This window comes from Eumetopias jubatus, unplaced genomic scaffold (genome assembly GCF_037043125.1).
Source record: "Eumetopias jubatus isolate StellerSeaLion01/CBP00866 unplaced genomic scaffold, mEumJub1_p1.0 scaffold_6, whole genome shotgun sequence".
Classification (NCBI taxonomy): domain Eukaryota; kingdom Metazoa; phylum Chordata; class Mammalia; order Carnivora; family Otariidae; genus Eumetopias; species Eumetopias jubatus.
In genome coordinates, this window is record NW_028274812.1 from 146,768,099 (window position 1) to 146,791,188 (window position 23,090).

The 23,090-nt window shown below is 46.6% G+C and overlaps 2 non-coding genes across 2 annotated transcripts; both read left to right on the forward strand.

Moving 5' to 3' along the window:
* Positions 1–4,389: 4,389 nt before the first annotated feature.
* Positions 4,390–4,462, forward strand: TRNAT-CGU (transfer RNA threonine (anticodon CGU)). The gene has a single exon. It is a non-coding gene; the product is annotated as a tRNA-Thr (tRNA).
* Positions 4,463–21,389: 16,927 nt separating this feature from the next.
* Positions 21,390–21,483, forward strand: TRNAI-UAU (transfer RNA isoleucine (anticodon UAU)). The gene is made up of 2 exons: positions 21,390–21,427; positions 21,448–21,483. It is a non-coding gene; the product is annotated as a tRNA-Ile (tRNA).
* The last annotated feature ends 1,607 nt before the right edge of the window (positions 21,484–23,090 follow it).

Below are 23,090 nucleotides of genomic sequence, written 5' to 3' on the forward strand. Positions count from 1 at the left end.
AGGAGCTGAGGTCTCCGGCCCACAGCCAGCAGCAACCGCCAGACATGTGAATAGGTGACTTCCTGCCCCCAGCCTTCTAGTCTTCCAGTCGGGTCTCCAGAAATCAGGAGCAGAGACAAGCTGTGCTCTGCCCAAATTCCTGACCAAGTCTGTGAGAGAAGACATGATCGGTGGTGTGTAAGTCAAGCCATTACGTTTTAATATGATTTTTTATGCAGCAATAGGTACATCGGTATCAGTCTTGGTCCAATCAGGAGAGAGAAACCATGCAGCAATTTGACAGGAAAAATTGTTTGCTTGCTTATTTATTTACTTATTTTTCCAGTTTTATTGAGATATGATTGACATACAACACCGTGTAAGCTTAAGATATACAACATGATGATTTGATATATGTATATATTGCAAAATGGTGACCATAATAACTGGAGTTAACATGCACACCTCACACTCTGACAATTTTTTCCTTGTGATGAAAACTTTTAAGATCTCCTCTCTCAGCAATTTTCAAGTGTACAATTCAGTATTGCTAACTATAGTTGACATGTTTTACATTATATCCCCAGAACATATTTATCTTGTAATGCCCAGGGAACGTTTTAATATAGAGAATGATTAACTACAGGGGAGACGGGAGGACCAAGGAATTGGCTAGGAAAAAGTAAAGAGAATTCTAAGAACTGTAAGGGTAGCAGCTGTAAGGAGCTGTCACCACCCTGGGGGCTGATAAAGCACCTTAGGAAGTGAGGGCAGAGATTAGCACAGAAGGAAGAGCCCTCCACTCCTCACCCCACCCCTAGCGAAGCCCCAGACCTTGCTGTAGAGGGCACAGCCTGGCTCACCGAAGAGCAGAGACATTGCCTTGCTGTGCTAGCAGAACTTGCTTGAAAGTGCCCTCCGGAACTTGCTGGAAATCCATCTTCTAGCTTTTCTTGGAAAGCTATTCTTGGAGAGGTCTCTCATTGAGGATACTCATCTGGGGGTGAGAGATTTGTGGAGGGCAGAGATCTAGCCACGTTTCTTCCCTCAGTCTTGCGCTGGAGGCCCCATCACCTTCTCTGCCCCGGGGTGCACTTTATTCCCTTTCTTTACCTGAGAGAGGGATAAATCTATCTCCAGATTTCCCATACAGGTGGGCTTGGCGGACCCAGCATGCTCTTCTGTTCTGACTCTTCCCTGGAACCAGCGTAGAATGTCTCATTTGTGGAATTCCTGACATTCTTGCCAAGGAACTTCCCTCCCATGCCCTTTGGACTCGGTTTCAGTTATTTATGCCTAGCGGGAAGTGTGTTTGTACCTTCTCAGCTCCTGCTACCTCCTTCTCATCCTATGAAAGAAGAGACAAGAGCATTTGTTTCACTAAGTCTACCTATTAGGGATTGCAAAGACCAACCGCAGCTGGGGCAATTACAGCCACACTCTGTATTAGTCGTTAGGAGAGCTGTTATGGATTCCAGTTGAGTCCAGTTGGCCAGAAATCTGCCTCCAAAAGGAGCTATTAAAAAATCAGGATCTTCTTTTCGCTTTGTGTACAAACTCCGTCCAATGGAATGAGCGGTGTCCATCAGCCCCAGGTGATATAAATGTGTGTGGATACTGTCAGTGGATACTCTGTTTGAGGGCAAATGACTAGAAGGAGGGAAAACCGTGGGCAGAGCCTCTCGAAGTGTGACTGGCGACCGGCACAATCCATAAATGTTTATTTCCAGTCTGCTCTGTTTCAAGATATGGAGCTTGTGCCAGAGGTAAGTCAACTATATCACTAAGCATCTTGTTTAGTTCTGTTGATGATTTGTTCATAGTGGAGTTCCTCAGGGAAGGCAGGAGTGCATTTAATTATATTCTGGAACAAGTTTACGTCTCTGTGGACCAGGAACTGATGTTTCCTGACTGGCAACTTTGCACACCATGGCTATTACAGGAGTATTCCAACACTCAAGTGCAGGGCGAGGCTGTGCATCTTAAAAAGATAACTCATTCTACTAGCATCATCAGAATGAGATTTCCAAAACATTATTTGTCTAGATCACAGAGTCTCCAAGAGAAACAGACTTGCTTACCCCTCCAGCAGACTAATGGAGCCAGGAAACATGCCTACACTGCAGCCTTAGTTGGCTGTTTGGAATGAACTGAGCTATTGCCTGAAACCAGAATCCACACATTTTCTCCAGAACCAGATGCCTCCTCAGCCTTCTCTGACAGAAGAGCTGCCTTCCACATGCCAGTCTCACCGGGACGCATCTGCTGGAAAGAACCTACACTTCATGCCTTCTTCCTCACTTCACGTCAGGGAGTGGCAAACATACCCGTATTCCTCCTTGCAATGGCTGTACTCTTAATATGGGATGATAAAAATTGTTTAGCAATACATATTACTTGTCAGCTGCTCAAGCTTCAACCTACGCTGTTATCCAAGGCTTATACAAGATGCGCGTTCATGACTCAACCAACCCTGCGCTAACCCTATCACTACAGTTACAACAGCAGGTGCTGATCATTCTCCATTTGCCCATCCAGACCCATTCTCTGCCCGGTTTTTCTGCCCAGGAAGGCTGCATCAGTTGGGCTCTCTTGCGTCCTAGCTCCTGTCTGGACTCAGCCAATGGAAGGCACTAGCAGATGGGAGATGGCAAGAGAGGGAGGTAGAGGTCCCTGGCGTCCCCTCCAAAATTTGGAGATCAGTCCAATGGGTGTTCTGAAAACCCTTGCTAAACCAAGTTCCAAATGGGCGAAGATTTCCTACATTAGAAGGCGGTGAAAAATAGTAACAACAGTTTGGAAAAGTTAATTGTCTAGGTTAGCATCACAGAGTCAAAGGGCCAGGTCCTACATAGGCTGAATTCTGGATCATTTGGCTCCTCAAATCACATTTATCCTAAGTAAGGCTAAACCAAATGCAAAGAAATAGTACTAGTATTCTAATACATGATATTCTGTATGGATCTAGAGTACCTCAGTGCGGTGTTTTAGGCTCTAACGAAGAGGCCATGCCTCATTTCATCAGCACCTGACAGTCAGTCCTGTCTTCCCGGCTCTGCTGACTTTTGGAGTCTGAGGTTGGGAGGAAGAGAGCTGGCTCTCTGGGCTGGTACCCTTCCAGAACTGTGTGTTTTTGCAGGCCCTTGCAGAGCTGCAAAAGCACTTGCAATTTAACTGTATTCGTAGGTAAACTAGTCTGTCACACACGCCCTATGTGGTAGAGATTTGAAGGCAGGCGAGACAGTCTTCTAACTACCGAGAACTCGGTGCGCCAGAGAAGTGTCCTCCACAGTGTCCTGCCCGTAATGATTGCTCACTGTTAGTAAATGCATTTAAGGATGAGAAGGCTTTGTCTCTGCAGACAGGGGAAGAAAGAGAGCCCACTGAGATCTCACTTAACATCATTAAAATATAAAGCACCAAAAAAAAAAAAAAAAGTCCAAGTGACTCCTCTGAACCTAACAGACCTGTATTTCACTGAGGTTATACATTTCTTTAGGTGCTAGAAACAGGAGGTGAGCACGGTACCTAAACGGGATGAAATCTGAAAAAAACCCTGCAAATCACAGGCTTGTTGGAGCTTCATGACCCTCCTTGGGCCTGCAATCCCCTTCTTCTCTGATAGCAGGGTGATGATGAGGAGTCTCAGTAGGTAGTGTCTCTTATGCACAGACAAGTTTAGGATTTTGGAGAATTCGAACAAACTGGCTCCTCTGGGATGCAGGAGGCGGATCTCTAATCCTAAAAGATCTTTTATCCTTAGTGATCTTTAATCACTAAGAATAAGTGGTAAGACTGACATCCCCTCCCCTGCCCTCACTCTCAGCTTCGTTAATATGACCATTCCTTGTTTTGCCTGGTTTTCCCGTCACGCGCGTTCGGGACACCCCGGGTCACCAGGGCCTCGTCGTGCCTGTGTGTGGCCGTGCTCCAGCCGGTGGGCCCTCTGCGGAGCTGGCGGCCGGGCCCGGAGCGCACCGCCTCTCCCTCGCAGCCCGCGGTCCGGCGCCGCGGCCTCGCGCTCCCCACCCCGTGCATCTGTTTGCCGAGTCGTTTGAAGGAGCGGCGCGTACCGCCCGCAGTCGAGGTGTTCGGTTTGTATTTACTCGTGCGCAGGCCGGCGGGCCGGGGAGGCGGCGACAGCCGTGCGCGCGGGCGTCAGCGGCCCCTGCGGCGGGCCCGGGTCGGGCGGCGCGCCGTCTCCCGCGCGGCTTCCCTCCTCACCCCGGCCTCCCTACTCGGCGGGGTCGCGCGTCCGGCCGAGTCCCCAGACAGCCTTTGTGATGAGACGGAGGAACTCGGAAAGGGGAGGGGTGGAACACCAAACTTCCAGAAACTCTCGGGAGCAGAAAGCGAAATAGTTGCATGTGTAATCAGCTTTAGGGCAGGGAGTCAGGAGCCGGATCGCCGGGCTCCGTAGCTCAGGGGTTAGAGCACTGGTCTCGTAAACCAGGGGTCGTGAGTTCGAATCTCACTGGGGCCTCCAGCGCTCTGCTTATTTTTTCATCTTGGGTACAGGATTTCAAAAGCAATGTTTCCTTGACACCAAGACCTGGAACTAGAAATGAATTTACCAAATCTGTATCCTCAGAAAATTACTGCTAACACAGCAGGGAATTCTAAGATGGAAATTCCTCATCGTGAGGAATTCCTCATCATCGGGAGTAAAGGTGCTGTACCATCTTTAAATTGTTGGTGATACCTGAAATTCAGGTGTAGGAAACCTTGAAGCGCCACCAGCACCACAATTAATGCCAATATAAGCCAGCAGATTAGCTAATTTGTATTGAGTTTCAATTACAATCTAGAGTCCTGATTAGTTTAGCCACTGTAGGCCTAAAAGAATTATAATTACTGATTTTATTATACTTACTTAGTGGACTCTAAACTCCCCCTGCAGACAGGAGTCTATCTTATTTGCTATTGTATCTCAGAGGTTGCAAAGTATGGACCTAGTCTGTGCTCAGTAAAGGTTTGTTGAATGAAGCCCAGCTAAAGAAGAGTGACCAGAGTGTAGTGAGTTTGTAGATACCTTAGGAGGTATAAAAATTATCTGAAGGTCAAGGAACCAAGGTCAGCTAATAGAGAAGAACAAAAGAAAGCAACTCAGCCCTGATAAAGATTCTACCAAATATGAAGTGACTAATCCTTCTGGTCTCATTCTGGTGTCTCATAATGGGAATGAGTTGTCCACAAAAACAAACACTGAATGTCATCTAAAAATAATAAACAATATTAGCGATCTTTACTCCATCAAAAGCAGTAGGCCAGTATGTTTCTTTCCCAATTCAGAAAGAGCATCTGTTCAAAAGTTGCTCGGTGAACAGGAAGCTGCAGGTTGCTGCTGAGCCTCAGAGTGCTCGGATGATCTCCTAAAGGCAGGAACCTGGTGGAACGAAGGGAGAGGACATAAAAATGAGCAGAAGGCGACGAGAAAAACCTTTTGCCAGAATAAGAAAAAGACATAAAACACGGCTTCTGATTATGATGCTGAAACCCAGATCTGCCTTACTTGGCACAGAACTAGAGACAAATGAAGTGAGCAGCACTTTTGGGGGGCCCATGTGTCAGGTCTCAACGTATGCCTCCAAAAAACAGACAATCAGCGGAATGAGACCCCAAAAATCCAAATGAAAGACTGAATTTCTATTTTTTTCCCCATGAACTCATTTTGGCCTCTGTGTCTACAAAGCAGCCTATTCGTGGGCATCACGTTTCAGTCCCAAGATCACTGCCCCCTCCATTGTGATTATATAACCCAGTGGCTTCCACTATTTGTTGAGTGACTGTGTGTGCGTGTGTGTGTGTGTGTGTGTGTGCGTGTGTGTGTATCCAGAGTCAAGGCCCAGGAAACTGGATGATAGAACTTGTAACGTTGTGTATTGTCAGAGTGTGAAGAAGCATCAAAGATGATGAGACCTGCCAAAAGAACACACTTTGAAGAAATATCCACTGGCCAAATCTGAAACTATTTGAGAATTAAGAAAAAAATAAATGTAAAGCTTTATAACTTTCTGATTCAAATGTAAACCCATACAATGAGACCATGGTGGTACGGACAACTTTCTTTTAAATGGAAAGAAATAAGAAGGCTTTCCTTACAGTGGAATATTCTGTAATAGATATAAAAAGATTGATGGAATTAGAAACTCACCATTGGAAAACCATAATGATAATTAGTGACTCAGGCAGATCAATGCCTGCTAAAATTATTGTGTAATAAGATACTTATTAATGACAAAAGGAAAAATAGTAAGATATAGTTGAAAAACTTGAGATACCACCTTAATCAAGTGACCAAAGTGAAAATCACCAGTAAGGAGACAAGATGACGTCACAACAATGTGACACAAAATACTGAGAACAGCAGAGTAGTACTTAACGATATAAATAATTGAAATATTAGCCAAATCCAAATAGACGTATCTTCCACAAAATAACTGTCCTGTATTCTTAAAAAGTAGCAAAGTCATGGAAGACAAAGGGAGAGGGAGGAATTGTTTCAAATTAAAAAGGACCTAAATTGCATGACAACTAAGCATCACACATAATCCTGGGCCTGACACTCTTTTTTTTTTTTTTTGCTTCAAAAGATATTACTAAATTGGGATAAATTTAAAAAAAACTTGTAGTAAGATAATAGCATTGTATCAAGTTTAATGTTCTGCTTTTATTATATAATTGTGTTGTGGTTAGGTAAGAGAATTTCTTTTTTCTAATAAATATACACTGTTTGAAATATTTATGAGTAAAGGAAAAATCATGTCTGCAGCTTCCTCTCAAATAGTTTCAGACAGAAATAAAATAATAATTCTGCTACATATTCATACACATTCATACGTATGTATCAAGATTGAGAAAATGATAAAGCAAATGTGATAAAGGGCTAACACTGGTGAATCTGGATGAAGAGTAGTTGGAAATCTTTGTGCTATATTTGCAAACTTTAATCTGAAATTTATTAAAATAAGAATTTCATTAAAAAATACCTTGGAATAATCCTGAACTCTTCTTTCATGCTCAGTTCATCAACATATCCCTTCTACTCCCTTTTCTCAATAGTTTCAAAATCTAAGTACTTGCCACCACCACCCCCACCTCGATCACTCTGGTTCAGGCCACCATCGTTTTCACCTGGGTTATTTCAGTGCCTTCTGACCGGCCCATCTCTCTCCCTCTGCTCTTGCCCCTCTCCAGACCCCCTCCCCCCAGTAGGGCAGTCAGAGTTACTCAGGTGAAGCATGACAGATCATGTCATCCACTCATTCACCTGCTCAAACCATCCAACCGTGAACTCCATTGGAGTAAAAATCAAGCTCCTTGCTACAGTCGTGATGACCATTATTAATCAAACTGGGACACTCACGAGAATGAGAACAGCATCATTAATAATCACAGCAGAACACTAGGCGTAAACAGGGCTGTATGGTCACCCTGATTACAGCATCTAGCATCCAGTATGGCCCTCCTCTCTGCTCTCCTATTGGTCTCCCCTGATTCTGCTGGCTGCAGTCATAGCAGCCTTCCTGCTCCTCTGGGAGCAAACCAACAGTCTTCCATCTCAGGGTGCTCACACGGGCCGCTCCCATCTCAGGGTGCTCACACGGGCCGCTCCCATCTCAGGGTGCTCACACGGGCCGCTCCCATCTCAGGGTGCTCACACGGGCCGCTCCCCGCCTGGCATGCTCGGACGACAAATGTCCTTAGAGTGCATGTTTTCATGTCCTTGAAGTCTGCACCCTCCACTTCCTCAGTGATGCCTTCTTTGGCCATCCTGTCTAATATTTCAGTATCCTCCAGCATTAATATCCCTCTTCTCTGCTTACTATTAACATGTATTTATATACTTACCAAAATAGAGTGTATATTTTAGTGATTTATCTCCTATATCGTCTGTATCCTGTATCGGAGTATGAGATAGCTGAGCGCAGGTGTTCTTGTTTGTTGGCTATGATCATATAATCCATAGCTTCTACAGTAATGCCCAGCACCTATTAAGCAGTCAGTAAATATTTCCTGAATGAGTTAAAGAATTATCTTATTTTAATAAAAAATGTTAAATTTAATGAGTGTTTAGGAAATATAAATGAATTAGATGAAAAAAATGAAAAAATGTAGCACTCTGGGCAAAATTGACATCTCTATGTATATAAAATGCCTCATTAATGTGACTTGGGGGAAAGGCTGTTAATTTGTTGTTGTCATATGTTTATTTTTAGGTGTGGCATTTTTCTTTATTGTCAAGATAGAGAGTGGAGGGAAGGGGAGAGGGAGAGACAGAGAGAGGCATTACACCCATGACGGCGGCAGGGAGTGGCAGGTACCTCAAGCATCCGTTGGAAGCACCGTCCTGACAAGAGCATTTTGTTTTCCATGTACATGTATCTGGATGTCCTATTACCCACCCCCACTTCACGGTGCCTGAGGTCAAATCCAAAAACTGTGACTCTGATGATTCTCTGACTTCTAGAATCCATCTTCACAATAAACTCTTACTCATGGGGAATAAAATATAAATATAAAAACTAATGGATTGAAAGGAGCATGACTTCTGTAGATGGAATAGACATACTTCTACTTATTGCTTCCACCAAGTACAGCTACAAATCCGAGGCATTACATGGGAGACAAAGGTGTGGAAAGGAAAGACGATCAAGAGATCTTGGGACCCAAAGAATGACATGGTGGCGAACTCTCTGGGTTTTCTTTATGGGCTTTTATAGATCCCAGATTGGGTACTGTAGAGGCCTGCTGTGTAATATTTTATATATAATACAGTGTAATATATATATATATTTGACCCTTGAACAACGGGAAGGGGTCAGGGCACTGATCCCCATGCAGTCAAAACTCTATATATAACTTTTGATTCCCCAAAAACTTAACTACTAATAGCCTGATGTAAGAAAGACGTTAGGGTTCGAAGCCGATGGCCAAGAAAGAATTCTTGAGACATCTTTGGTGCAAAAGGGTGATTTTATTAAAGCACAGGGACAGGACCCGTGGGCAGAAAGAGCCGCGCTGGGGTCATGAGGAGTGGCCCATTACATACTTTCCAGTTGGGAGGGGGTTAGGGAGAGCGTTAAGTCTCTAAGGAATTTTGGAAGCAAGGTTTCCAGGACCTTGAGGGGGCTAGCTATTGTTGGGAAAAGGTCATTTATTACCGTCTAATAAAACCTTAGTCATGAGACCCTTCAGATGTACATCGGTGGGCCATATGCTTGGGGGATGATGGCCAACACGTACTTTGCCAGGTAGAGATAAAGGAAGTTTCCAAAGGAATTTTATGTGTTAAAGTAGACTTACAGGATCCTGGAGGTCCGGCTAGGATTGCCTTATGCCCTTAGCAAAGTATTAACATTGAGGCAGTTGAGTTCCTAGAGGAAGGTCTCTCTGCCTGTTTCAAGGACTTGACAATGGGCTGTAGGTAGTAAGGAAATTTAATTTTTCTTCTGCTTTTGTTTCCCATATCATAGTCTGTTGTTGACCGGAAGCCTTATAACATAAAGTTAATTAACATTTATTTTGTATGCTGTACTCTTACAATAAAGTAAGCTAGAGAAAAGAAATTTTATTAAGAAAATCACAGGAGTGCCTGACGGGCTCAGTCGGTAGAGCATGGGACTCTCGATCATGGGGTTGTGAATTCAAGCCCCATGTTGGGCATAGAGATTACTTATAAAAAGAAAAGAAAAGAAAAGAAATCACAAGGAAGGCAAAATACATTTACAATACTGTGCTGTATTTATTGAGAAAAAATCTGCATATAAGTGGACCCATGCAGCTTAGACCTGTGTTGTTCAAGGATCATATACAAAAAGTATATACATATTAACCTCTGTCCCTGGTTCTAGGCACAAAGCTCCTAAAACCCTTGCAGTTTCCCAAGTCATAAGAGCACTAGGAGCATCTTTTGGTCTAATATTTGGTCTTTGACCCCAATTCCTGGCACAGAACTCCTAAATCCCCTGGAATTTCCCAGGTGACAGGAGCGTCTTTTTTTCTAATGGGGTGACTCTGGGTGGGCTCCTGGATGGGGGCTGGTCGCTGGGAGACTGAGCCTCAATCAGAGACTTGGAGTTTTCAGCTGCTCCCCCCCAACCATCCTCCAGGAAGGGGAGAGGGGTTGGAGATTGAGTTAATGATCATCATGCCTATGTGATGAGTCTCCAAAAAAATCCCCAAAGCACAAGGTTCAAAAAACTTACAGGTTGATGGCTAAAAACATCTAGAAGCAAGAGCCTGAGTAGCTGCCCTGATGGCAGAGCGAGGAGCAAGGCACAAAGAGGGTGAGCCATCCTCCTCCCAGGTATCAGAAAAAGCTGGGTGTTTCTCGGTGATGGATGTGCACCTCCCCTGAGGGACTGCGGCTTCCTTCGCTCGCGTAGGAAGGAATGTGTGCAGGGCCTGGGGCGGCAGTGAGGGCGGGGGATGACCGGCTGGAGGACAGAGTCTGAGTGGGGTGCACACCGACAAGCCAGATCAGGAGAAGCATTGCTTGCCACAGAGAACGGAGGTGAGTTTCCTCAGGAAGCAGGGTTTCTGACGATGTAACACGCTGCCTAGCAGGGATGGATGCCCTCTACACCCGAGCCCTTGTAAAGCCCGGAGACGGCCACACCCAGGACCCGCTGCACAGAATGACAGAGTGGTTTTTGTTCCTTTCACTCTGCTCGACCTCGCAGGAGCCCAAAAGGGCAGCAGGAGGGACGACGGATAGTTAGAAGAGCAAGCATACCTCCTCACCCCCTGCACGTTGGAGAACCAAAAAGGCCTGAGCTGGGAAAAGAGAAAGCTTTAAATTGGGTGAGAATGTTAAGATTTGATATTATACTGTACTGGAAAATAAGACCAGTTATTAGCGTTGTTACAGAGAAATTATTCTGACCCTGGTTAATGACACAGGGGAGCTGAAGGTGATGAGGGAGCAGAAGGCAAGCTGGGGACAAAGCACAAGCTGACACCCCATAACTCCCCGCCCCCCACTCCCAGGTGGGACGTTCCTCAGGCCCTCAGGCCGCCCCAAAGCTAAGGGAAGGGAAAACAAATGGTTAACTTAATCACAGTCCTGAAGGACCTGAGTCTCCCTCAGTTTACAAATGTCTTGGTGACTTACAAGGAAAAGGCGTTCTTATCAATAACCTAAGTTCCAGAAGGAAAGTAGATGAAATTAAATGTCCTAATAACCTTCAGCCCATTGACAGATACTTGAAGCGAGCAGAGGGTACTGTTCCTCCGGGAAGCTCCCAACTGTCTTCCTGCTAATGCCTTGCTAGAGGGAAAAACAACCTTGACTTGACAATGGCAAGGCCTCTGGTATCCGGTAGGTCCTCTTTAGCATATGAAAGTCCTTTTGAAAACCTCCCTTTGCCTCACTTCCCCCAGCCGCACAGTATATAATCAGCCACGCTCACAACCCCGGGGCAGCCGCTGTTTCGGCCCCCGGGTCCTGATCACGGGCTTTAATAAACCACCACTTTGCACCAAAGACATCTCAAGACTTCCTTCTTGGCCCTTGGCTCCGGACCCCACCAACCTCACCAACATTCCAAAACTACATCAAAGGGACTGCCTTTTAGGAAGACTCCATTTCTGCTGTTTCTCTGGTAGGCCCCATGTACTCATGTTCTGTACTTCACCTTGCATCTGAGGAAACCAGAGAAGCTCTGTTCCCACTCCAAGAGGGAGGCAAGAGAGTGCATCAGTCTGAGTTTCCTCCTAGGCCCCCATACGCCTGATAACATCTGAGAAGAGCTGCCCCCAAGCATGTCTCAGGACACTAGCTATTCCCAAGAGCCATCTGCCCGGTGAACTGAAGAGACCCCAGGCCCTGAGGCCCCCACCCAGCCCACCCCAAAGATGGCGCTGCAGGCTCTTGGTCTCCTCCTGGGAGAAGTCGGGGACAGACACATCACAGTGTACAGTGATATAAGCGGGAAAATGTATTACAGCGAAAGTACGTTCTCGAGTTTTGAGAGCAGGTGAAAGAGAGAGAGCTGTGTGCATGGGGTTGGGTTCCTTTTATTGAGTTGTTAACAAGGGAGTGGAATATTTATTACTTGGAGCAAGGATTTTTTGGTAGGACAGTTTCCCGCCTTTTCTTCCCACTTGCTCAGGGCTTTCCTGTCGTGGCGCCGCATCGTGGGCCTGTCTGGTGGGATCCGGCCAGCATCTCGTGGATGCTGCCAGGACAGGCCTCTGACCTTCCCCACAGCTGCCCACGGCCGCCTCCTTGCGGGCCTCCGGGCATCCTGTTAGAGCCTCAGTAACTGCCTATTCTAACAACCAATGGGTCTCCACTGACATCCTGGAAAAATCAACAAAATCTATCCATGCTTCTTCCTCACATTACTCTCCTCTAAATCATAGTCCTTTATAACTGTGTCTATTGGAGAAAAATCTAAGTGAACTTAGCACCCTGGGTTCCAGGGAGACTGAGAAAATGAGTTTCTAACTTCTGCCTTGAGATGAATGGGACTCTTAATAACATAGGTTGACTACTCAAAAGCAGTGTTCAAAATATACATGATACTTTATTTTATGTACTTTATTTTTTGAGAATTCATAGCATTTTATTCAAGTTAATCCATTTCATTCAATAATCTGCCATATTGTTGCTGTTACCATTAATATTATTGTCATGATTATTTTTCTTTCGAGAGGACCATGGTTTTTAAAAATCTGGGTTGGATTTCCAAGATGTTTAACTCTGTGATTAAAAAATCTTTTTCCCTACCAAAAAGCAACCCCCTAATCACAAAAGAAACAGGAAAGACTGAAATTTAGTTGTAGAAATGGATTTCTGCCAGAGATCATAGTCCAATTCATAGTCCATAGCCTTTCAGGGTTGTATTTTATTCGGGGTCTCTTTCTTTGAGGAGGGGGCTGTCCCTCATAAATGTTTGCTTAAAACAGATAATATGCCCTCCTGCATCATAGAAGGAAATAAGGTCTAGTCCCTAGAGAACAGGCAGGTGGTCTCCCAGGAAAGGAAACCTAATGGCTCCTGGAGGTGACAGTCATTCTGCCAAGGTCAGGGGACAGTGTGGATGACCCTCCTGCCCTAACCAGTCAGTGGTAAAAGGGTCTAATCAGGTGAATGGGAGAGGTAGTAACTAGCTTCCGGTTAGAATCTCTAGCTCACAGGACTGTATGTGTTTGAGTAAGCGGAGCTGGAGGGAGACGTTACAGAGTCTGGAGAAAGTGACTAAGGGTAGGCAGGCAGGTGTGAAACAGACACAGGATTCCTACCTAGGGACCCACAGAAAGGCACTACCAGTCAAGGGCAGTCCTGTGCTTTTCTTTGAGAAAAGAGTACGTGAGTAGGTTCTGCAGTTTTCATATAAAACTTGGAATGATACTGAACAAGTGGAAAGTGAAATCAGAATTTCCGTCCTTTGTTCAGAAAACGCTGATAGGACACCTGTGTGCAAGGCAAGGGGAAACAAAAAAGAGCTAGATGTGATCCTGACTGGAAGGAGCAATCTTAGCAGTGTCCATCGGACCCCTGGCCACCACAGAGTGTGGTGTTCGTGGGGCCACGTGGAGGGAAGGATGGTTTCCGGCTGGCAGGACTGGGGAAGGCGTTCCCCAGTCCACTCCTCGTGGAACTCAGCATGTCCTCTGTGCCTCTGCGTTACTGCTCAGCCTGGCCCATTCCAGGCACTTGCGTATCTTCCTTCCCTTTGTTGGTGGTGTGAGAAACGGTAGTTTGAGAGGATAAGACCATGCCTCACAGGTGCCTAGCGGTGTGGAATTGATGTGTTGGGGAAGTGTCACTCTGTCCTGGCTCAGAAAGGTGGAAAAAATTGGGGGAAAGGAGAGCTAAGATGGGGTGGTAAGGGTAAAGTGTTTTAGTCAGAAAGTGGAAGCAGAGTTATACCAACAAGAAAGTTTAGTACATGGCTTAAACCGGTGATAGGAAGAGCACCAACACTGTTGAGAACCTCAAGAAGGTAGCTGGAAGCCCTCTGCCAAGTAGGTTAGTCTGCAGAATTGGGAAGCTTAAATGCTTTCCTATTATCTAGTCAAGCTCAACCAGAGCATACAAAAGAATAATGAATGACTAGAGCATCTTAAATTTCTGGAAGGTAGAAAGATCAAGTAAATTTAACCCCCCCCCCAAAAAAAAAACCAGTGAAATTGAATGTCAAAGTGTAGAGAAAGATTTTGGATACCTTCTTTGTTTTTGGTGTTTTGGTCTCTAAGAAATCAAGATAGAGAGAGATGCTATCCCAGATTGGAAAGTTTGTAGGAACCAGAGTAGTTGAGCTGGACTATTCGTGATGCCTTTAGACTTGCACAAAACTATGGCATACAAGGACTGTCCCATGTGAATCAGCCAGACAAGTCAATACCTATTCTGCAAGAGGGTGTGACGGTGGTCTGCCAAGTAGCGTGAAAGGCCCAGGGGCCCCAGGCTCTGAGAAGGGCTATTCTGAGGCCAGAAGATAACCCACCATCCCCATCTCTGCAGCACATCCCCCAGAACACAAAACAGGGCACTCCACTGTACCTACAGGATATTATAATTGTGTTTCTGTTGGGGAGCAAGACTTTCCTGTCCCCTTCAAGGTCCTTCTAGCTGGACTAAGAATCAAATTGACATGAAACAGATTAACAGGAGAAAATAAAATTTAATAGCATGTGTACGGGGCATCCACACAGACATGGAAATTCTAAAGATAGTCAGGTTATATGTCATCCTCAAGCAAGGAGAAGGGGGTAGGGGTCTGGGACTCAAAGGGAAGAGACACAATTCACAGGAAGATGAAAAAGAGTAAATGTCTGGTGCACAAATGTTTGCCGGGCCACTCAGAAACAACAGGACAGAGAGAGCATCTTCATCAAACGGGCCTTGCTAGCTTCCTGCTGTCTACCATACCTGGTTCATACCATGATGTGGTCATCCTTGGTGGCAGCTCTCTTCCTGGAGCAGGACCTCTGTCTAAGTTCTTTTTAGGCAGTTGTGGGGGAAGGAAAAGAGTTTCTCCCGAATCTGCTGGGTATTGATGGCTTTTAACTAAAAATAATCTTTATGCCAAAGTACCCCATCTTGGGGCAGCCTGCCCTAGGCCCCTACATATACACCCATAAGTATTTTTTTAAAGATTTTATTATTATTATTATATTATTTATTTTATTTATTTATTTACTTATTTATTTAAGAGAAGGAGAATGCGAGCACAAGTGGGGGAGAGGGAGAGAGAAAGGGAGAAGCAGACCCTGCACGGAGCAGGGAGCCCGATGCGGATGCGGGGCTCGATCCCAGGACCCTGGGATCAGGACCTGAGCCGAAGGCAGATGCTTAACCGACTGAACCATCTAGGCGCCCCCACCCATAAGTATTTTGAAGAGCTTATTTTTTTTAGGGAAAGTATACTGAATTTACCCATTCCCTGTTTGGCCTACACCCTCAAGTTTATGTAATTTTTTTCATTTGACCTATAATTGATATAATTCAGGTCACACAAATGACTTTACTAACCTCCCTTTGTGTTTCTGTAGATCCTGCCCTTTGCAAGAGGAACAGAGTCCTCCTGCACACCTCGAAACAGGAACGGAACTCCCTCACCCTGCCCCACCCCAGCATGAGAGTATCTGTAGTCGGCATCCTGGCGTCTGCACATAATTGAGAAATGTTGCGGGCCTCTGCACTCCCCTTGCTGATGAACTATCCTAAATCCTTTAAAAACCCCTGGGCCAGGCAGAAACCTAGGAGCTGGCTTTTGGACAAGCATCCACCTTCTCCCCAGTGTGCTGGTTTCCTGATTAAAGCTCAAATTCCTTTCCAGTCAAAATGCCTCTCTTGACTAATGATCTTCCAGGCGACAGGCAGCCCAAGTTGGGGTCCATAACATTATCAAAGGAGAAGGCGCTGACTTGACTCTGCATGACAAACATGACCCATGTTTATCTTGCTTTTCCTGATAACCTCTTCGAAACTGGCCTCCCTACACCTTTCTCTTTTTTGTCTTTAACTACAGATGGTATTTAAGCTAGAGTTGGAAGTCACTGGGTGATACCCTTGGTATCTTTCATACATATGATGTAGGAAAGACGATGTTAGGGTTCAAAGCCGATGGGCAAGAAAGAAATCTTGAGATGTCCTTGGTGCAAAAGGGTGGTTTTACTAAAGCACGGGACAGGACCCGTGGGCAGAAAGAGCTGAACTGGGGTCGTGAGGAGTGGCCCATTACATACTTTCAAGTTGGGAGGCGGTTAGGGAGAGCGTGAAGTTGCTAAGGAGTTTGGAAGCAAGGTTTCCAGGACCGTGAGGGAAAGGTTATTTATTACCGTCTAATAGAACCTTAGTCATGAGACCCTTCAGATGTACATCGGTGGGCCATGTGCTTGGGGGATGATGGCCAACACGTACATTGCCAGGTAGAGATAAAGGAAGTTTCCAAAGGAATTTTTATACGTTAAAGTAGACTTACAGGATCCTGGGGGGTGGGGGGGCGCGGTTTGGGGCTAGATTGCCTTATGCCCTTAGCAAAGTATTAACATTGAGGCCGCTGAGTCCCTAGAGGAAGGTCTCTCTGCCTGTTTCAAGGACTTGTCAATGGGCTTTAGGTAGTAAGGAAATTTAATAATTTGTAATTTTTCTTCTGCCTTTGTTTCCCACATCACATACAGGAGTTTCTGTTTGTTTTTCTTTTGCTAATTGTTTACAACAGGGATTTAGGGCTAGCACTCTGAGGGGCAGAGGGAAGATTATTTTTCCTACTTTACAAAGCAAAATTAATCAGTTTTTTTATTAACAAACTTTATGTTTTAGAATAGTTTTAGATTTTTCAGGAAAACGAGCAGAAAGTGAAGTGGGAAACAAAGTCTGAAGAAAAATTATTATATTTCCTTACTACTTATAGCCCACTGACAAGTCCTTGAACCAGGCAGAGAGACCTTCCCCTGGGAGCTCAGCTGCCTGGATGTTAATACTTTGCTAAGGGCATAAGGCAATCCTAGCCCGACCCCCAGGATCCTGTGAGTCAACTTTAAAATATAAAAATTCTTTTGGAAACTTCCTCTATCTCTACCCCCCTAAGATACATGTTGGCAATCATCCCCCAAGCAGATGACCCATTATTATATATCTGAAGGGTCTCATGACTCAGGTTTTATTAGACAGTAATAAATGACCTTTCCCCAACAATAGCTGGCGCCCTCAAGGTCCTGGAAACCTTGCTTCCAAAGTTCCTTAGAGACTTACGCTCTCCCTAAGTCTTTCCTACATCAGAAAGTACAGAGAATTCCTATACTGGTGCTCTTTTATTGCGTTACTTTTATTTGTTGCTGGTATCAGAGTAATACTGGTGTTGTAAAATCAAAAAACAAAGGCACTTCTTCCTGTATGATGCTATTTAAATATTGAAAGGGTTCCAAACATTCCACCCCAAAATATGCCACTTTGGATGCAGATTATTTTTAGTCAACAGTAGAACCCCTCTGCCCTCCCTGCCCTCAACTGCCTAAACTACAGTATGAATATCCCCTTTTGTAAAGGAAATTTACACTTATAAGGGAAACTTCCATTAGACAAAGTATCTGTACCAAGAAGAGAGCTAGTCCCAGGGATAAGTTTATTGCTGGAGACACTCTTTCTGCACAAAAAAGCAACATTGATTTACCAGCATTTCTTCCTGTACCTTTTGATAATTTGCCTCTGCCAACTCAGAAGCTCCAAATCCCTATTCCTCTGTGTTATCCCAGGGTAGTGTGTAAATCTCAATCATGTGTGAACTCCTATGCATACATAAGAGTAATTAAAACTGCTTTTTTCCCCTCTTGTCAATGTTTTATGTCAACGTAATGCTTATGCCACTCACAGAACCTAGATGGGTTTTCTTCTGGGTATAGTCACACACATGTGATCCGTGAGGATTTGAAAGGTTCTCTCCCGTGAAACCGTCTGGGCCTGGGGAAGCTGAGGGTTGGCTCTCTGACAAGTCACTTAACTGCCTCCAGGGGTATAAGCCTCTGTGGCCCTCTAGCTTCTACGGAATCAACCTTAGGAATGCCTCTTGTCCTGGAAAATCACCAGTTTTGTCCCAGTTCTCCAATTTTTTGCTAAGTGATACAAAGTACTCTTTTATGATTTTTATTTTATTTATTTTTAAAAGATTTTATTTATCTATTTGACAGAGAGATACAGCGAGAGAGGGAAATGGGAGAGGGAGAAGCAGACTCCCCGCTGAGCAGGGAGCCCGATGCGGGGCTCGATCCCAGGACCCTGGGATCATGACCTGAGCCGAAGGCAGATGCTTAATGACTGAGCCACCCAGAGCCACCCAGGCGCCCCCAATTCAGCCTTTTCATGTTATTAATATGGTCTTAAAGATTTGTGGAGAGAAGTTACACCCACAGGTAAATGGCATTTTTCTCAGGTTATAAAAATACATCATTTTTCTCAAATGGCACATGGAGCCCAGCCATATCCGATTCTTTCCAGAGCAGGATCACGAGAACCTTGAATCATGAATTTTTCAGAATCATCTTTTTGAGAGAGAATTTGAGCATTCCCTATAGTTCCTGTCTGAGATGACTTTGACAGGACGTTTCAGTTGTTACCAGATCACTTTCATCTTCTTGAAAAGTACGTTAAAGACCCAGTGGTTTCCCTGTGTTTGCATTACTATTAATGTAGGGAAGGGAAAAAAGTTTTCCGGGACCTTCTTAGGGTCCCTGGCTGGATCTGAAAATTAAACTGACAAAGACAGTTTAACAGGAGGAAAGCATACAAGTTTACTTGGTAAGAGGTTTATGGGACATGGGAGCCTTCATAAGGAAATGAAAACCCGAGGAAGTGGTTAAAGCTGAGTATTTTTATGCTGAGTTTGATGAAAAGTGGACCGTTGTGGGGAAATACCATAGGCCAAAGGGTACAAGGTAAGTCTAGTAAACTGGGAGGAACTTCTTGGTGTCCTTTTGTCTCTGGACAGAAGGGTGCCCCTTTCCTCAGGGAACTCTCACATGAGAGTTTTATGACCTGCTTCAGGGGAGAGGGGCAGGGGCGGGTCAGAGTGACCTCCCGGCTTCTCATATTTTCTCAGACTCCTTCAGCTTAAAAGATTTAATTTGCCAGGTTGCCACATTTTGGGGTAGTGTGTTCTGAACCCCGTCAATTACAAAAATATGTTTATTTCCATGCGATTGCTCCCGCATTCAAAACATAATATTATAAACTATCTCCCAAACTGTTGCCAGTCATTCATCCTTGTCAATTAGATCACGGTTTCTATCAATCAGGAACTCAAGAGGGTACAGAGGGATATTTTTAGAAGGGTTTCAGAAAGGGGCTATTTAATAAAGGCGTGGGCAGGTTTGGGGGAAGGATGGAGTAGAGGGCTCTCAGGTGGTTAGCACCCCGACGGCCTGAAGGAACGAGGAAAGAAGCCATTACTGGAACTTGAAGGAAAGGTCCACTTGGATGGACTAGACAGAGCTGACCTCCAGAAAAGAATGCAGGAAACTGAACTCTGCAGCCTCTGTGTCCTGTTTCATTCTGATCTCCTTCTAGTGCTCCCACCATGAAATTCGGGCTGAAGGCCGAGGGCAGGGAGCCCGTGATGTAGTCCATACAGGCTAGGCTTCCTTGGAAGAGGAGACGGAGGTCAGAGATGGTTATTATTTTTTTAGCATTAACGATTCCAAGCCATTTAGCTCTCTACTTTTTCCTCCATGAACGTGACTTCATGCTCTGATGCCTATGTTGTGTCACAGACTTGTCTTCTCTGATGAAAGTCAGTTTAATAGCCAGTGGCACGGTGGTTCACGGTAAGTTTTCCTCCCTTAAGAACAATAATTCCCTAGATACTGGTTCTTTCCTAGATCCAGACTTGGAGCACGGCCCCATGCTGTTGTTATGAGATTTACGTAAACCACTTAGAACCATGCCGGGCCGCTGGTAAGCTCTATCCAAGGGGTAATTGCTAGGGTTGTTCTGTAGATGGAACAACCTCTAGAGGTTCAGGCGAACTTGTTCTCTCTCTAGGACGGTATGGTGGGGATGTTGGAGGAAATTCTCTGGTGAGGTGGTCTTCTACCCAAGAGCTTATGGTGCTTCTCACTGCTTCTCATGTTAAGGTGTTAATACCCATGCAATGAGACCGGTAGGGCAGCTCAATAGACACCCCACTTTCCACATGTCTGGAAGCAGGAGGCTGGCTGCTGGTCTATTACTCACAGTCCTGTTTGGTAGACACTGTGTGGTCAAGAATAGGCAGGCTAAAAAGAAAAAAAAAGAAAGAAAAAGAAAGAAAGAAAAGAAATCTTGCCATTTGCATTTGCAGTGACGTGGATGGAACTGGGGGGTATTACGCTGAGCGAAATAAGTCAATAAGAGCAAGACAAATACCATATGACCTCACTGATATGAGGAATTCTTAATCTCAGGAAACAAACTGAGGGTTGCTGGAGCGCAGGGGGGTGGGAGGGATGGGGCGGCTGGGTGATGGACATTGGGGAGGGTATGTGCTATGGTGAGCGCTGTGAATTGTGCTAGGCTGTTTTATCACAGATCTGTACTTCTGAAACAAATAATACATTATATGTTAATAATAATAATAAAAAAGAACAGCCAGGCTAGTCCCTTCGTTAAACAATTCTCCTACTTCACGGGGATTATTCCTAACAGCCAGAAGGCTTCGGAGCTTGGGTGCACGCGTCCAGAGAGCTGCAATTTCCCCAGGCCAAAATCAAGGCAATAAGCAAACAGAGAGACGCACGCAACGGGCCTTTCTCCCGAGAGGCCCCGGGGAGGGCATGAGGATCACGGGCGGGTGCAAGGAGCCTGCGAGCCCGAGACGGGTGCAGGAGCAGGGGAGGGGTGTGGACGCCGCCCTGGCCGCTGGAACCGGCGGCACGAACGAGGAGTGGTCACGACTCCTGCAGGAGAGGCCCGAGCAGCCGGCTCCGACTCGGAAGGCGGCTTTCAGGCAGGCCCGGGAGGATGTGGGGGACGCGAGGCGCAGCTGCGGGGTGCCGCCCGGGGACGCGCGGAGCCAGGCCCGGCCGACTCGGCTCCCCGGGGTCCCGGGTCCGCTGGGAGCATCCCCGAGCAGCCGGCTGTGCGCCGGGAAGCCGCGCCTCGGCCGGACGGCTCCGGTCTTCCACGGACGTGGGAAGGCGGGGAGGAGCCGCGGTCCGCGCGCCCTGTCTCCGCCGCCGTTGCTCGGGGCTCCTGAAGGGCGCGTCCTGGGTCCCCGGCGGCTCAGAGGAAGAAGCGCTGCCTTCTCCCGGGAGGGACGGGGGCAGGCGTGCAGACCACAGCGGGTTCGCTCGGAAGGCCGGCGGGTGGCAGGCGCGGGAGGCGACCCCGCGGCTCGGCGCGCTCCCGGCGGCGGCGCAGGGACGGGCGCGCCCTGGCCCGAGGCTCTGTAGAGCGCGCGCCGACGCTGCGGGGAAAGCATGCTCCAGTGGCGCAATCGGTTAGCGCGCGGTACTTATACAACAGTATATGTGCGGGTGATGCCGAGGTTGTGAGTTCGAGCCTCACCTGGAGCATGTTTTCTTCCCTTCGCGATTTCCGATTCTTCTTATTCTAATGCATTTTCCCCTCCTCTTGAAAGAAAAAGCTGGAAGGAGGGTATTTTATTTTCCATGCTGAGACCGCGGATATTCCCACGATTAAGGAGGGCATTTGGTAGTTTTCGAACAGCAAGAAACCACAGATCAGAAGGAGGCAAATGGAGTTTACCCAAGGAGGTTCTCCTCCACCTGAGCCCTTACAGCCACTGCACAGCTTCACAGGAACCCCCTCATCCTTTCCCCGCTCCTTTCTTTAAAGGAATCCTCTGCTCTTTGGGAACTGAGCAGAGGAGTGGAAAACCTGGGTCCTGCGCTCTGCGGTTTGGTCAGCTCCGGGGTCAGTCCCGGGGTCAGCTCCCGGGGTCAGCTCCCGGGGTCAGTCCCGGGGTCAGCTCCCGGGGTCAGTTCTGGGGTCAGCTCCGAGGTCAGCTCCCGGGGTCAGCTCCGGGGTCAGCTCCCGGGGTCAGTCCCGGGGTCAGCTCCGAGGTCAGCTCCCGGGGTCAGCTCCGGGGTCAGCTCCCGGGGTCAGTCCCGGGGTCAGCTCCTGGAGTCAGTTCTGGGGTCAGTCCCGGGGTCAGCTCCGAGGTCAGCTCCCGGGGTCAGCTCCCGGAGTCAGCTCTGGGGTCAGCTCCGAGGTCAGCTCTAGGGTCAGTCCCGGGGTCAGCTCCAAGGTCAGCTCTGGGGTCAGTTCCCGGGCCAGGTCCCGGGGTCAGTTCCTCGGTGAGCTCCCGGGGTCAGCCGTCCCCGGAGTGGGGAAAGAGCATCTTTGCTCTGATGCCGCAAGGCGCGGTGAGGTTGCTGACTTCCACCTGTGAAATCTGAATGTGATTTGAGTCCCACAAGCCAGCCTCCAGCAGTCATACATGGGGCAGGGGTGGCTGGGTATGTATTTATTTTCATCAGAAAAAAACCAAACAAACAAGTCCTGTTTGGACAATTACATTCATTCTGACGCTGTGTCCGAAATCAATGATTCAAGGTTACTCTGCTTTGATCCCGTCTCTTCTGGATTTATTCTGTTCCTTCTCTCTTCCTTAAGAATGATATTCCTGACAGTTCTGTCCCCCGCTTTCCTCTCTGCTAGTGATATGCATGTTCTCTGTATTACATTCACGCCCTTGATTACGACCTCTCTGTAAACACTGAAGACCCTGTACCATTTCTCCCCCACCCATCCTCCCTTTTGAACCCAGAGCCAGGCATCTTGCTGACCAACCGCACTCGTCTGACCGAAATCCCCACAGGTCTGTCACAGCAACTCGGGAGAAAATGATCAGGCTTCAATCCACTCCCTCCCCTGTGCTCTTTCTCCTGAATGCAGTCATGTCACAAATGTGCAATGCCTACGTTTCCCGCCGGTCCATTCTAGGTGCAGGGTTACTGGTGACATAGAAAGAGGAAGCCTCTGGGCTCTGGAAGGTAAGTTCTAGTAGGCAGGAAACAACAGTGATCAGCTAAAAATAAATATACACGTAGATGAAGTTTTATAGAGAAAACTGAAAACAGGATAGAAGGAGAGGAGAGCCCAGGGTATGCTGGGAGTGCTGTATTAGGTAGGGCTGTTAGGGAAGGCCTCTCCGGCA